We start from the raw sequence: 16,665 nt of genomic DNA on the forward strand, positions 1-16,665 counted from the left end.
CTTGAAGGTTCTGTTTACATCAGTCTTCACGAGAGGTATGCCTGTCTCGCTTGTGCAGAAAACATTGTTCCGGATTCAATCAACTGGGTTTATGTCCCTTCACATAGTTTTTAAGGTTATTTATTTAAATGTCTAATGTATTTTATTGTAACAGACATTGTTTTGCCAACGTTGCCTAGATCTCAATGGCACTTCACAATCTAGTTTAAAAAGAGAAAAATAAAACATTTTAAATGGACAGAAAAAAAAAAAAAAAAATGTGTCCTGAGTATGTCACCTAGACCACATCAATGAGAAAAAGAAAATTAATGCATTGACACAAATAGAAAAATGAGCAAAACTTATAAAATGGCTTTTCACAGACATGGATATACAGAAGGTCAAATGGGCAAATGAAGTAAAAGCTATTCAACCATACTATAATGATTAAAATTAAAATAAAAACAAACATAAGGGGTTTTGTTTTATTTTATTTTGTTTGTTGTTGTTTGGTTTGGTTTGGTTTTCTTACTGTTTGTTTCACTCCAATTGGGCAGAAAATTTATGGTAATCTTCTTGAGTTTGTAAGAAGACAGATGTGTCTACTATTGCCTCTTAGGAGCACAGATTTATACTATCTTTCTGGAAGATAATTTGATAGTAGCTTTGAAACTCAAATAGAAAATGAATTCAGTAAAGTAGCAGGCTAGGAAAGCAGCATACTAAAATCAGTAGCTGTTTTATGCACCAATAACAAATTTTCTGAGAAATTATGAAACATAAAAGCTTGAACACATTACGATAAGTGAAGTAAGTCAATGACCAAGATAAATACTATATGAGTCAAATACATGAATTATCTAAAGTAATCAAGTTCACAGAGACAGAAAGTCGAATGGTGGTTACAAAGGCTATTCTGTGTTATGTATATTTTTCCACACTAAAGTGAAACTATCCATAGGATACACAGAAACGCATCTGGGATCACTCAATAACGAGGATCAAGAACTCCCAACACAATCGGGTTTCTTTCCATGTCTACTGATTGCATTTCTCTACATAGTAGTTTTAACTTTACTAGATACTGCATTTTCCAACATGGTGGAAAGCACAAATTTTATACTCAGGACTTCAAATTCTCTCTGGTTCCAAATCCAAAAATACCACAAAAGGAACTCCATTGACACAGTCTAATCAGATATCTACACCTGAACTTTTGAATTATATATGGCTTAGGAAATGGAATCACTTTAAACCCAGATAGTGGTTGCTATGTAACTTTTGCGAACAATTCTTTGATGGGGGAGACTATCAAATTAGTAAGTCATTAAAAGAGTAAGATCCATACTTTGCTAAAAGTTGAGGGAGATGCAAAGAACCAAGGATTGCAGAGACAATCTTGTAGAATAAAAACATAATGGAATTTTATTACCAGGAATGAGGATATGTTATGAAGTGTATGATTCTGATTTTAAAAAAAAGTGTCCAAACAGAATAATAGAACAGAATAGTCTAGAAAAATAAACATATATGGCCACTTGATTTACAGTACAATTTCCAGTACAGCACATTAGTACAAGATGCAGTCAACTGGATACCTAATGGGAGGAAACCTGAGTATTGACTGCTTTCTCACAACACATAAAATCCACTTAAAATGGATGACAGACCAAGCAAAGAAAGGTGAAACAAAAAAGCTTTTTGTAGAAAATGTAATAAAATGCCTACATGACTTTAGATAGGACCAGTTTCTTAAGCAAGCTACAAAAGGTACTAATTATAAAGGACATGGTTGAAAGAATAGACTCTGTTAAAATTAGGAATTTGCTTATTTAAGAATATAGTTAAGAAAAACATCCAGAAAATGAAAAAACTCATACAAATAAATAGGAAAAAGACATCCCAATTTTTAAAATGGGCAAAAGATTTGAAGGGTATGTCACAACAGAAGATATCCAAATGGTCAATAATCATATGAAAATGTGCTAGACTTCACTAGTTATCACCAGGAAAATATAATGAAAACCACAATGATATACCACTACGCACCCATTGGAATGACCAACAAAAAATAAATAATACCCAGAATCAGCAAGGATGTATAGGTGGTACTAAGCCTATATTGTTGTCATTGCAATAAACTGGCACAACTACTTTGGAAAATTGGCATTATCTTTTAAAGATGAATATACATCTGTCTCATGAACGAACAATTCTATTCAACTAATGATTCTCCAACAGAAATCGGTATGTAAATACAACAAAAAGGACACAGAAAAATAAGAGTGTAGCACTCAAGCACCTAAAACAAATACATTAAATGCCCATCAAGAGTATAATGGATGATTTACAATATTCAGACAATAGAATACTGGACAGAGAAACGAACTATAGATGCTTGGAGCAACATGAATGGTCTTCATTATTCAATTCAAATATCATGTCAAATCAAAGAACCTAGACATTGAAGATTATACAATGCATTTATGGTGCCAGAAACATGAAAGCACTTAACTTTGGAGTAGAGGAACAAATAAGAACTGGGTGAGAATTCAAGGGAAGATTCTAGGGAAATAGGAATATACTGTCTTGATCTGAGAGCTGGTTTCACATTGGGGTTCACATTGCTGAACCAGACTTATAATGCATATGGACATTTTTGTGTTTATGACAAAATAAAAACTTCAAATAGGATGGAAAAACAAAAAAGTATTTTATTCGTTGATGAAAGGAATGTAACCTGGTAGAATCTCTTTAGAGAGCAATTTGGTAATACTTAACAATATTTAATAATTTAAATTCTAGGAGTTCATTAGAAATAAAGAAAATAATGAATTTGTAACATTCGGAAGCACTCGTATATCATGCATTATTTTATCATGTATTAGATATTATTTATTTATTTCAATTAACCTATGAGATAGGTTATGTGTGTGTAGAGCAGACGTGAGTAGCTGCATTGCTTACAATGATAAAAACCAGAAACCTAAATGATCTCCAATGATTAAATGAATAAATCTCCATTCGTATAACATGATGAAGTAAAGAAATATTGAAATATTTTCATAATTTTCAAGTTAACAAAATTAAAAGTACAGAGGCTAAAATGACTATTTTAGAATTCACTTGTTTTAAAAACCAGAGATAAACACAAACACACACACACACACACACACACAGAAAGGATACAACTAAATGGCTAAGTTTGCTTATCTCTGAGTGGTAAGGAGGGCTTATTCTTTGTAATTTCTATATTTCTAAATTAATGGTTTGTTTTGCAGTTGACAATGTAATACATTCATGATTAGGAATAAAAGTGGAAAGACACTCTCCATCAAAAGTGATAATACTGGTAAACTGCCGTGGTAGCTCAGTGGTAGAGCGCTTGCTTAGCAAGTGGGAGGCACTGGGTTAGATATTCAGCACCACATAAAAAAAAATGAATAAAATAAAGGTATTGTGTCCATCTACAATTTAAAAATATTTTTTAAAAAGTAATAATACTTTCACTTAATTTCTCCATTCTTAGGCTCAATTAAAACTCAAAGGAAGCTGGGCACACCTGTAATCCAAGGGCTGGGGATGTGGCTCAGTGGTCAAGTGCCCCTGAGTTCAATCCTTGATATAAAAAAAAAAAAAAAATACCTCAAAGGAATGTAGAATAAATTTAAGAAAATAGTTTATCTTAAAATATATCCAGGAAAGATGAAATAGAATATATCTTAACAACTTTGCATCTAAACCTGTTCACATTTTTTAGCCAACTCTTAAAAATGCTCTTTAAAACTGTTTCCTCTTAACATCAGCAACACACACACACAAATATATATATGTATATATTAATGAATTTTTAATACTTTATGAGAAAACGATGCCTATATTTCTTGCCCCCTTTCAGTAATACTGAATGGAAAATTTAATTCATAAAATTTGAAAGTAAACTTTGTAAAATGTAAGTGCAAAAACCACTAGTGGCAATAGTACTTGCTAAATGCTGACATCTGACTCTGTGAGAGATCAAGTTCAGCAACTTTGGGGTATCTAACTCAAAAAATGAAGGTATATGGGGCTGGGGATATAGCTCAGTTGGCTGAGTGCTTGCCTTGGAAGCACAATCCCCAGCACCGCAAAAAAAAAAAAAAAAAAAAGAAAAGAAAAAAATGGTATATGGAAGAAAAAGTAAGTCCTTGGCACCTGAGTCAATAGAACTACTTCTCACAGAACTGATTTTCAGCCTTACCCAACCAAAAAAGAATGTTTTGAAGAGCTGGATTTCAAAATTATGTGGGCCAAATTGAGAGACATAAACAGTGTGTTTATATGTACACAAAGAATTTAGGGTGTTCAAAGCAGGAAAAATGCATTTCAAATCAAAATGTTTAACGTCTCTCCTCTTCTCTCATTATGGTCTTCTGATTAATCAATTCATCAAGAAGATAGATAGCAAGCCCTTAAGTAGTCATGCCTAAAAGGTCAGAAGACACTGGCAAGGAGAATAAAAAAAAGAAACAAAAACAAACAAGAGACCTGAAGGAACTGTAAGCATCCAAAGCTTGGCATTAGATTTGGCAACAGGTGAATTTTCTTTGGAGGGTATTAATTTTGTAAGTCAAAGTTATTAAAATCTGACTTCCCGTTTCAGGTCTGGAAGGCATAATGCACAGGTCTCTCGCTCCAGCTCTCCCTAGGGGTTGTATTTAATCCAACTAGTCCCACTCCCTTTACTGGCTCATATTTTAAGTGCAAAATCCACTGGACAAGACCGTTTAGTCTTGCCACATACTGTGCAGAAGTCTAAGTCAATGTTCATCAGGCCTTCCTGGACAAGTCCCTACGCCCTACTAAATGCACAAACTTATGCTTCCCAAAAATATCCTATGATCCTTTTAAATCTCAGAAAATGTCAATACCCTTTTTCCTCTCAATTCACTTGGAAACAGACTATCATTCACTATCTAATCCTTTATTTTTAGCTTACTCTTTCAACATGTCTGACTCTGAGAATCCTTTGAATGTGCTGAAATCAATTCATCACATTTCCTTAATATGTAAATTTTCCTCATCTCTCTCCTAAAGGGTTGTTTTGTACCTTGTCCAGTTTTCTTCTTAAACTTCAATGCCTCCTATGGACTCTGCCATCGCCCATTAAAAGAGATGAATCTATGACCCTGTTTTATGCCAAAGTACCCCATGTGCCCCAGATCCCATCCCCTCTTGCCTGTCTCCCCTCTCTCTCCTGCATTGCTCAATTCTCTCCCAGTCTATTCTTCATATTTCAAAAGCAAACAAACTCCTCCTCTTATTTTTCACAAACCTTTCTTTATGTCACTTACCCCTCTGGGTACTATCTTGTTTCTCTTGCCTCCATCACAAAACTCTCCTGAGTGTTGTCTGCACTCACTGTCTCTAATTCACACTACCCAATCTCTCTCCATCTCACTTCAGAGCCCCTTACACACACACACACACACACACACACACACACACACACACACTCCACAGAAGTTGCTTTGATCAAGAGCACTAAGAACCTCTGCACTCAATTCTTACTTAATTGGTCAGTCGTCAACTCTTGACAGAGTCACTACCTCTTCCGGAAACAAGCTTTCTTGCTTAGAGTAGCTCTAAAACAGGGCTACTTTTCTGGCTTTCCTCCTACTTCATTGCCTACTCCTTCTCAGTCTCCTTTTCTGTTCCTGACACCTTTCCTAACCAGCCGTTGCTCAGGACCGTCCTTGGTCCTCTTCTTTGAGTTGCACGCCGTCTAGGTAATCTCACCCAGGCTCATGGCTCTCAACCTCAGCTCTGAGCTCTCCCAGAATTATATTTTCAGTCTGACCTCTTGCCTGATCTCCAGACTTAAAAAGCCAGTTGCATATTCCACCCACAGTGGGATATCTCATAATGTAACTCCTCCCCACCTGCCCAGCACTGTTCCCTCCCTAGTAATTTCCCAGGCACTAAATGATGACTCCATTCATCCACTGGCTCCGGCCAATACACCCTGGAGTCTTCCTTTGCTCCTCTCCTTCCTTTACCTCCCTCCACCCCATTTTAAGTCCATAAGAAAGCCATGCTCACTCTAGTCGCAGAACATCTCCAGAATCTTGTTATTACCCTGGTCTCTACCACTATTCCTTTCATTTTGATTACTGCAGGAAACTCCTGTTTCTACCCTTGTCCTTATTTCAAGGTACTGTTAACACACCTGATAGACTGACTCTGTTGAAATTTGGCATTCTGCCCCTAATTTTGAATTAGTTCCCTTTGTCACTCAAAGTGAATGGAAAAGTCCTTACTATAATCTTCAAGAACCTCTCTGGACTGTCCCCTTCAGCATCCAAGTTTCCTCTCTCACCTCCTGCCCTACTTCTTTGCCTTTCTTGACTCTGCTCCAGCCAGACTGGCCTACTTGCTATTTCTGAAGAAGCCAGGCTCATTCCTTTCTCAGGGCCTTTGCACTTGCAATTACCTCTGCCAGGAACACTCTTTATCTAAGATGTAAACACTGCTCATACCTCAGCTCTTTCAAGTCCTCACTAAAAGGGAGATAATCCCTTATTTACAAGTTTAGCCCTCTAAACTCTCTATCTCCTCTTGTCGGGTTTTTCTGTAACTTATCACAGAACATCGTTTGCAATTTCGGCACAATGCTAAGTTCCATGAAAACAAGAGTATTTGGCCATTTTGTTCATTGTTGCATCCCCAGCACTTGAAATGGTGCCTGAGATAATGTTTAATAAAATAACTCAATGAAGAACTATGGTCAGAAGTTTGCTGGTTGCTAGGTACAGTACTGTTTTGCTCTTTTAACTGATGAATTAAGGTTTCTCTGAAGTCAAAATTTCCCATTTAGATATCTCTGGAATTTTTTTTTTCTTTCTAGAAAACATACAAAGTGAAATCTTTATTAACAGACTTGTTTCCCAGAAGAGAATGACCATGTTACAGCTCCTTGTTGCTGATATCCACGTGGATCTGCCTGACAGTATAAAGCAGACCATCTTGTCTTAAAAGTATATTTCCTAAGAAATAGGTGGCTGTTTTAGTGTTTTAGTACCTTATATTCATAATATCCAAGGTTTCCAAAGAAAGTCTTTTTTTATTGTTGTTAAGATGGGGTCTTACTATTTTGCCCAGACTGATATTGAACTTATGGCTCAAATAATAGTCCCACCTCAGTCTCCTGAGCAGTTGGAACTATAGGCATGCACCACCACACCCAGTTCAGAGAAAAATCTTTTAACTTTATCCATTCCTTCAAATTAACCAGAAAAAAGTACTCCTCCAATAAATAAATGATGTAGTTTTGAACACATATGAAGAATGCTTTAAAATATTTTTAATACAATAAGAAATAGTTTGAAGACTTAATAAAAGGTCTTCATAAAGATTTCCCCAAACAGTACAATGGAGGTGAAGACAGAATTTTTTTCCTACCACTTCATGGTCATTACCAAATAACCTGATCCACTCAAAGAACAGATCTTGGAGATTGCTTCAGATGGCCTATAGAAATTTTTCAAACAAGTTACATCATTTTAGCAAGGAATTAACCTCCAGTACCCAATATACTAAAAAAAATAAAATAAAATGTTAACCCTTCAGTTGCTGCAATATCAGGAAATATGTGTAGGGGAAGCAGTCGGGCTGCCAAGACAGTAGGAGGGGTAAGGAGGGCAGGATCACTCAGAGGCTCACAGCACTGGCTGATTACCAGTCAGCATGGGACATGTCAGTACTTTACTAGCCTGCATGGCTCTCTGGTGCCTACTGACTGAATACCGGCCCTGCTCATTCTACTCCTATCCCATAAGGAATGGCTGACAACACAGGAAAGTCAATTGAGAACTCTTCTACTTACCTCTCATTTGTAGTGTGAATTCGATTTTCCCTTTTGCTCTTCCCAGAAGACTCACAGGATCAACCCCCGTAAATGTACAGATATGAAAAAAAAGAATAGGAAATTAAAATATAATTAACTTCCAATTATCCCTATATAAAACAGGTTCTTTGTGAGTTACACATTTGAGATAAGGGTCAATAAATGCGAAATAAAACTGCATTCAGTAGGTGTTTAGTTTTCCTTCTTAGGCAGATAGTTTCCTAAGATAGTAGGTTCTAAATAAAAATAAATGGATAGCCTACTGTCAGATTCCCTAAAACATATAAGCTATTTGATCTTAGTCAAGACTTCTGCATTCTGTGAGGCTCATTTTCCTCCTTTGAAAAGTGAAGGAGTAGAGTTAAGTAGTTTTCGAAGTTTTTTCCAGATATAATATTCTGAGATTATTCCTTAAAGCTTATATTGTCCATCAGCAGTGAACCATAAGGAATTCCAAGATAATCTAGCTAAACCTTATCCAATGCTACAACCCCCACTACAGAATCTACAGGACCATCTCTATTGACAGGAAACTTAGTACCTTTCTAGGGAGTCCAATCAAGGTACCAATAGCTATTTTTAATAGTAGGTTCTCCTCATGTTAATTTGAAAATATATCTGTATTAGAGTTCATCAGTGAAACAGGAAATATGTATATGGAATTGACCCATGCAGTACAAAGGCTGACAAATCCCAAAGTCTGCCATCTGCATGCTAGAGATTCAGGAGAGTCAATGGTGTAGTTCCATCCAAGTTCAAAAACAGAGCCAATGGTGTAAATCCCAGGCCATGAGATGTCCCAGCTCATACATAAAAGCAGAAAAAAAAAAAAAAATGGAGCAATTTCCACTTCATTCAACTTTTTTTCTATTCAGACCCTCAACAGATTGAATGATGCCTCACTAACCTACTTTACTGAGTCCGCCAATAAAAATGAAACACCCTCACAGGCACACCCAGAAATAACATTTAATCTGAGCACCCTGCAGCCCAGTTGAGTTGACATACAAAATTAACCATCACTCTCTCGGAAAGTTTAATATATAAAACATGAACATGGAATATTCTATGTAATAGTAAACTCTATCTCAAGATTTAACTACAGAATTGGACAACTTCCTTATCAAGCATTAAAATAAAATGTATGAGTAATAAAACTTTTATATATGTATAAAGTTGAAGAATGAATACACCAATTCTTGAGTTATACAGTTCTGAACTACATCCTACATACTCTGTGCTCTACCTTTTACATTGAGCTTCAGTCCCGCAAGTATAAAAACAGTCATTCAGATGTTCTAAGGCACACTTGCATTTATTACATATATATAATATCTGCATCTTCATATGGATTTTGTGTACATTTGCTTTATTTTATTGGAGATTATTACACACTGTTATTATTACTGGTGCTGGGGATTGAACCCAGGGCCTTGAGCACGCTAAGCAGATGCTCTAATACTGAGCTACATCCCCAGCCCCAAGATATATTTTAAGTAAGTAAAATTTATATGATGTGCATGTATTTGTAAAGAGTGATATTAAATATTTAGAAAGTTATCAGACTGACTCAAACATAGCATTATCACTTAGACTTTGCAATATCTTTGAAACCTTATCACATAAAAATGTGTGAGGGAGCTCTAACAAACCAGGTTTTAAGACAACAATTTCATATTTTTAAGCTCTGAATAATAAGAAATACATTTTTGTTTATTTGTATGTCCTATAACAATAGGCATTTGGACTCAAAAATTACTAGGAACACAGCTCAAAACGATTGTTTTTCAGAATAACCTTGATCCATAACTAGATCAAGATATTGTACAGTATGTGCATGAGTGCCTACCAGATGGAGGTGACAAAATAAACTTTTCTTATTTATAAATGAAAATAACACTATCAAACTTTTCTGACTGAAGTGGTGTTTGTGGCACCAGAGGAGAAAAAAATATAAAGGAATCTTTAAAACCCTAGAAAGTACCATATCAAATAGGCATGAGGATGTTAGTTATAATTACTGTTGCTGTTTATATAAGATCTATTCTCATGTGAATATTAACCTGTCTCAATCTTATATTTAAAACAAAAATCAAGCTAGAATTTTCTTAAGGATGAACTTTTTCAAGACATTTTAGAATTTCCTGCTTATTTTACTTCTAGCCAAAAGTACTGCAAAAACAGCCACTCGTGTAATTCTTTCACACCTCTGTTTCCAATCCTGGCTAGACTCTCAAATACGAAAAAGATGTGTTAAGATAGTCGGGGGAAAAGTTCAGTGGATGCTACTGAACCTCTAAAACAAACTTTGGAACAAAAGTAATGGTAGTTATTTTTTGGTAGCAGCTTGCAACTGCTGACATGGTACATCTGTCCTAATTTCTAGAGTTCTGATGATTAAAGATCTTAGTTGTTTATCATGTCTTCCTTATATTTCTAGTCCTAATTCTCAGAACTGAAATAGTATATCTGCTTATGGTAAAAGAACAGTTAGCAGCCTTCAAACCCTGCCACACCTGAAAACAAGCTCAAGGCTTCATAGGTGATATTCATTAATTTTAGCAATGGAAGCACTTGAACATAAATGTTTATTTCTTCTTGCACCTACTTTAATAAGAACTTACAAGAGACTGGGGACAGTGTAGAAAGGAAATGAAGGTCAGTTTATTCTGGATAGAGGGCTTTTTAAGATAGACAAAGGATAGGATGGGAAGTTAGATGGGGCAGTGGGGGGAATATAATTCTTGTGGTAAAAAAATCCCCAGAAACAAAATGAAGACTAAAATTCAGGTAGGTTAATTTTAGGGTATCTTGATGATGTCATTCTTTTAAGGGTTATTACAAGTCAGTGAGTTATTTAAAGGAAAAGGTGAGAAGGGCTTAGGGGAACCAAAACCTCACATTTTCCAGGAAATACAAAGCAGCACCTACCCCAGTATATCTCTAAGTGTATAATTAAAAGATGAAAGCTTTAATGCTTTTCTACTCATGGCAGCTAGGTCTCCTGTGTTTTCTTTTTTGGCCCAAAAGAAGAAAACAACAACAGTGAAACTAAAGCTACCACTAAGTTCAAGTCCATGGGCCAAGTCCTAAAAATGGCTCAGCGTCAACTTTCTTATGGAAAGAAATACCAAGTAAGAGAGAAAGGGGGAGGGGGATAAAAGATCTGAACTGCTTTTCAAAGTCATCTGAATTGAAAGCCAAGTCCACAAAGTGGCCTGACTTTTAGGGTGTACTTGTGAGTTGTGCTGAGCTTTGCACAGTCACCAATGATGGTGCATGCTATGCTGGGGTGTGATAGGAACAAACTGTTATTAATAATCAGACAGACTTAGTTCTTTATGCTATTATAATTTATACAGAAAATCTTTGTAGTGGTATTACAGAGTTTTGTAGTTTATTTTTCATAAGGTCACACATAAAATGATAGAATAAAACTATAAGATAGTTCATGCTCTGAATTTTGAATATTGCATTCAGTGTGTTTTTCTTCATGTGTCACAGGACTGTTGTTTAAAAAAATCAAAATGTTATTTTACATTCGTATGCCATGAACATAGATATAACAAGAGACACTTTGAGATTATGATTCAAGACTTTTTATTACCACTCTATGATTTATATATATCCTCTATAGTTTAGAATGTACTAGATTTACTGTGGAATTTTGAATCAATTCAGTCATAATTTCTCTTAATGATACATCTATTGAGATCAAGAGAGGAGGGTCAAAAGTCTCAAGTTCTACGTGCATTTACCTTCCCAACTTATCTTCCAACAAACTTGTTGAATATTAACCTTTGCGCCACGTACCATGCTGGACACTAAGATAAATAAGAACATTAGCAAGCATAGTATGCTTAGCTCACTGTCCTGCATAGAATAAGTCCTTATTGTTGGCAGCAGCAATCAACAATGTCGGTAAAGACTCCTAAATCTGAAGCAGTCCCAAAATTCTGTGCTTTCAGTTTTCACGAATACATTGTGCTACCAATTTTGTATCTAATAATAAGGAGCTACCTTTCATTTACAGTGTAGTATCAGGAAAAGAGGACCAAATATACAAAAATCTACAACACAACCCGTACTATGATCAGACAGATATAAACAGAGTAGATGGTTCCTCAAAACAATGTGGAAATGAGAAAAGACTGTCTTCTTGTGGGAGTTGAGACTTGTGCTGGGTTTCCACAGATGGCAAGAGCTTAATAAAGAATTCAGCTAGGTGACAGAACAAATAAAGGGAGTTGTCCGGCCAAAGTGGCCAGTTTTGAATGCTACACTAAAAGCTTATTTTAGATTTTATTCACCAAGGAATAGAGAGTCCAGTAAACGCATTTGAAAAGGGGAGGCAAATATACATATACATAAGCATACATATTCATAGGTGTGTTTGAGTGTGTGTGTGTGTGTGTGTGTGTGTGTGTGTGTGTGTTTATGCATCTCCAAGTACAAGACTATTCCAAAATACCTTCTTTCTACACAATCAATAATTTTATTCTTGCTCGAATCTTTCTGGGTTTTAAGCAATAATGAAAAGCACTCTGGGAGATGATATCTGGCTGCAGAGAGCAAATAAGAAGATGCCAGGCTTTGTCCTTGCCTGTGGGAGGCTGGAAGACAGGCCTGCTGTGCAGGGGCTCATGACCCAGATGCTATAGGACCTGGAGAAGACTCTGCCTTATGAGACCATTGACACCCTTGAGACAGGCTAGAGGCTGCCTGCCTGTGTTCCCCCAGGCTAGCCCTGACTTGTTCTTGAGCACCTACCTATACAGGAAGGGTGATCCTGGAAGCCTCAAATGCCACCTATTGTAGAGCCTGAGAAAGAACTCCTGCTTAGACCTGGAGGATCTGGGAGCAGAAGGTTTCCTATATGGGCTGTGCTGAATGATTTCTTCTCTAATGGTTGGTGCATCCCCTAGGACTGCCATAATAAACTGTGTGGGTTCTTACAACAAAAATGTATACTCATGGGTCTGGATGTCCAAGTCCAAAATCAAGGCGCTGACAGGGCCATGCTTCCTCTGAAGGCTCTCTCAGGGGAGAATCCTTCCCTGTCTTTTCTAGCTTCTGGTGGTTGCCTGTGATCCTTAACACTTTTGGACTTGGAGATAACGTTACTCCAATAATCTCTGCACCCATCTTCAGGTAGCTTTCTCTCTGTGTGTAAATCTTCTTCTTCTTATAAGGACATCCATCATTAGATTAGGGCCCATACTAATCTAGTATGACTTCATCTTAACTTGATAAGATCATCTTCCAAGACTATTTCCAAATAAGGTCATGTTCACAGGTTCTGGGATTAGAACTTCAACATATTTTCTGGGAGCAGGGTGAGGGGGACAATTCAACACATAGCTGGCTTCCAGATCACTGGAGACAAAAAGCTACATCTCCCACCATTCAGTGGTGGTCTCCATCCAGTGACCCTAACTGTTAAACTAAGGATGTACAGAGCCACAAGAGGGCTGGGTTCAAGGAGGTGGCAGCCTGAAACTCCACAAGTGCCTGGAAAAAGCTGCCTGCAACCTCTTATAGTCCTGATTCCTCCAGTATTCAAGTTCAGTCTCAAGAAGGAATAAAGGCATAACCAGAAGTGATGATCCATCCAAAGTGATAAAACCTTTAGGACAACCTTCCCTGCATTACATCCCTCTTTATTTCATCTCTCAGGAAGTTCTCTCTCAGGTACTATTCAGACTAGGCTGAACAGTCCTCAAAATCTTATGCAAGCACACTGCTGAAGGTTCTGGAAAGCTTATGATTCTTACCTACACAGAGCCGGCAGGTGGTGGGGGTGTGATGTGGCTCAGCTATTTGTCCTTAGGTCACCAAAAGAAAGGCACCAGCAGAGTGTTAGGCCCATCCTGTGCAGATTTAGAAATGGTGACAGTTTTCTACTTTTTTATTTTATTTAATACAAAATCAAAAAAAAAAAATCAAAAAACATTTAAGTTTTGCTTTAAATTAAAAATAAATGAAACAGGTTTAATTGTGGGTTTTAGTTGCTGGTTCAGATTCAGAACCTCAACATTTCAGATGTATGGGTAAATGTATTATATTTGTATTACATTGTTCACACAATCTCAGAATGTGTAACAGCTGATGGAATATATGACAATTGTAATATATTCTTTGTTTTTTTACTTCAAATAAATAAATGATATTAAATTGTTTAGTAACTTATAAAAAGCATTTATTTCAAATTGGCTAGTTTACCTTAACTAAATTCTAAACTCAATGAGGATTGGTTGTCTATTTTGTTTGTGTCTATGTCTCTAAAACAATGCCCACGAAATATCAGAGGTTCAGTAAATATTTGAGAAAAGTGTATAGGACAAAAAATTAAAAAGCAAATAAATAGAAGGAAACCTTATGATGTTTAAGGGCTACCCTCATAGGGAAGCAGAAAGGAAGATCCATGAGTCATCCCACAGTTACCGACTATGTCACTAAATAAATATGAATCACAGTCATCCCCCAGGATTACTGAGCTGGGAAATGTTAATTGTGAAGCTTGCAAGGATTGAGATGACTTGATCTGCATCCCACCCAAAATTAAGACACCAACTCAATGTCTGGCATTAATTTAGAATGTAAGTGGCTAAATGTTTGTTCATATTTTGAATTCAAATCCAAAGTTTTTTTTTCAAAGTAGTAAAATCTATATTCATATGGATGTATATAACATCCCTAATTGTTTTTAAAAAAGCTAATTAAATAAATTGCAAACGAATTTACTGTACTACAGTTCTTTTGTGCAGAATTATGAACTATGAGGGTTATTTTGCCTTTAACTTTTTAATTTGAACTTGACAATTTATAAATGAACAAAGTAATGGTACAAAGTTAGGATTCATGAATGTCAGGTGGATTAGTTAAAACAAGCCAGACAACATATCTGTATCTTTAGTCTTTTACTTTCTATTTCTTACTATGCCTCCTAACAGAATAGATGACCATATTTTCTAATTCAAGAGTCTTATAAGGATACCCATCATTAAATTAGGGCCCATACTAATCCAGTATGACTTCATCTTAACTTGATCACATCTTATTTCCAAACAAGGTCATATTCACAGTTCTGGGGCTTATAACTTCAACATACCATTTTCAGGGGCACAATTTAACACACAGCTGGCTTATAAATCATTATCACTTTGATTTTGAAAAAGACTGATTTCATCAAGATAACACTGATGACAACAGGAAGGCTAGACAATACAAAGAGAGCAGGCCTCCAGGTGACAAGACAGGCGTTGTGGCCATCATTCAAATGAACAGCACTAGAGAGGCTGGACTCAGAGATATCTCTGATCATAGACCTGACAGGATTTGGCAATGGGATCAACTGTCTTTCATCAAATTTAAGAACTTTCACATTGTGATTTCCTCAACTCATTTTCTCTCATTTCCTCTTCGAACTTGATTTACATCCACGTTAGACCTGATATCGTCCAACAAGTGACAGGGGATCTATTAATTTCTGTTGAAATCTTCTACAAAGATTTCATAAAGGGAAAAAGACAAATAGCCATTTGTTACTTAGAATGAATAAATACTATTATCTATACTTGAGTTCACGAGCCCTTCTTCCTGCCATTCCTAATCCATTCTTTGAATGCATCTAGAGAATTTTTCCCCTCTCATATATTTATTTTTCAATCCTATTGTTTTAGTCAGCAATTACACTGCTGCAGCTTAAAGACCCGACCAGAAAAACTGTAGAGGAGGAAAAGTTTATTTGAGGGCTCACAGTTTCAGAGGTCTTAGTCCATAGAAGGCTGACTCCATTCCTTGGGGCTCTAGGTGAGGCAGAAGAGTGTGGCAGAGGGAAGCAGCTCACACCGGTGATCAGGAAGCGGAGAGAGTCTCCATTCTCCAGATACAAAATATATATCCCATAGCCACGCCCCAAATTCCCACCTCCTCCTCCAGCCACACCCTACCACTTCAGGTACCATTCAGTTAATCCCCATCAGGGGATTAATTCACTGACTGGGTTAAGACTCTTACAACCTAATCATTTCTCCTCTGAACCTTCTTGTATTGTCTCACATGTGAGCTTTGGGGGACACCTCACATCCAAACCATAACACCTATGATTTCCATTTGGTTTATTTAGAGTTTCAATTTCTTGGTTGATATTCTCTTCACTGATATATTATGATCATATTCTTTTTTATAGTTTTAAATAATTATAATAGCTGCTTTTAAATCTTATCTGCTAACTCTAATTTCTTGTTCTTTTCTCTTGAATCCAAATGGGTATCACTTGCCCATTTTTTTTCATATACTTATGATTTGCTGTGTACATTGAATTCCATAGAGAATATGTTCTATTTCTCTGAAGAATATTGATGGTTTATTTTAGCAGGGAGATAACATGGCAAGGGGCTGGGGTTGTGGCTCAGTGGCAGAGCACTTGCCTAGCATATGTGAGGCACTGGGTTCAAGTCTCAGCACCACATATAAATAAATAAATGAATAAAATAAAGGTCCATCAAGATCTAAAAAAAAAAAAATTAAAAAAAGATAATTTGGCAAATTTAAATTCCTCTGTTTCCCCTGTGTATCTCTCCTTTCTGAGATATTCATCCTTACTGTCTAACATTATATTGCTGAATATGGTGTTGACTGATGTCTCCTCTTGGACTATTAAACATGTTACATTCACTTGGTGCTGTTCCCTTCTTCCAAGGGTTTATGTAGTTCATTATCATCTTTATTTTCCTCCGATAGCTCCAATAGCTTACATATATTAAATTACACACAATTTTTGTGTCTGTGTATAATTA

At 36.3% G+C, this 16,665-nt stretch overlaps 2 long non-coding RNA genes across 3 annotated transcripts in view; both read right to left on the minus strand.

Moving 5' to 3' along the window:
- Positions 1–7,913, minus strand: part of LOC306666246 — a 145,865-nt gene extending 137,952 nt beyond the window's left edge. The window contains exon 1 of the long non-coding RNA XR_013765250.1: positions 7,844–7,913. This is a non-coding gene — a long non-coding RNA (uncharacterized lncRNA). The remainder of the gene's footprint in view (positions 1–7,843) is intronic.
- A 3,722-nt stretch (positions 7,914–11,635) lies between these two features.
- The window catches only part of LOC306666240, an 83,960-nt gene continuing 78,930 nt past the window's right edge, over positions 11,636–16,665 (minus strand). The window contains exons 5-6 of one of the 2 annotated variants that reach the window (XR_013765244.1): positions 13,639–13,734; positions 11,636–11,688 (exon numbers count right to left, since the gene is read on the minus strand). This is a non-coding gene — a long non-coding RNA (uncharacterized lncRNA). The remainder of the gene's footprint in view (positions 11,689–13,638; positions 13,735–16,665) is intronic. The other variant, XR_013765243.1, reaches the window with a different exon arrangement.

This window comes from Sciurus vulgaris, assembly GCF_902686455.1.
Source record: "Sciurus vulgaris genome assembly, chromosome: 7".
NCBI classification, from domain to species: Eukaryota; Metazoa; Chordata; class Mammalia; order Rodentia; family Sciuridae; genus Sciurus; species Sciurus vulgaris.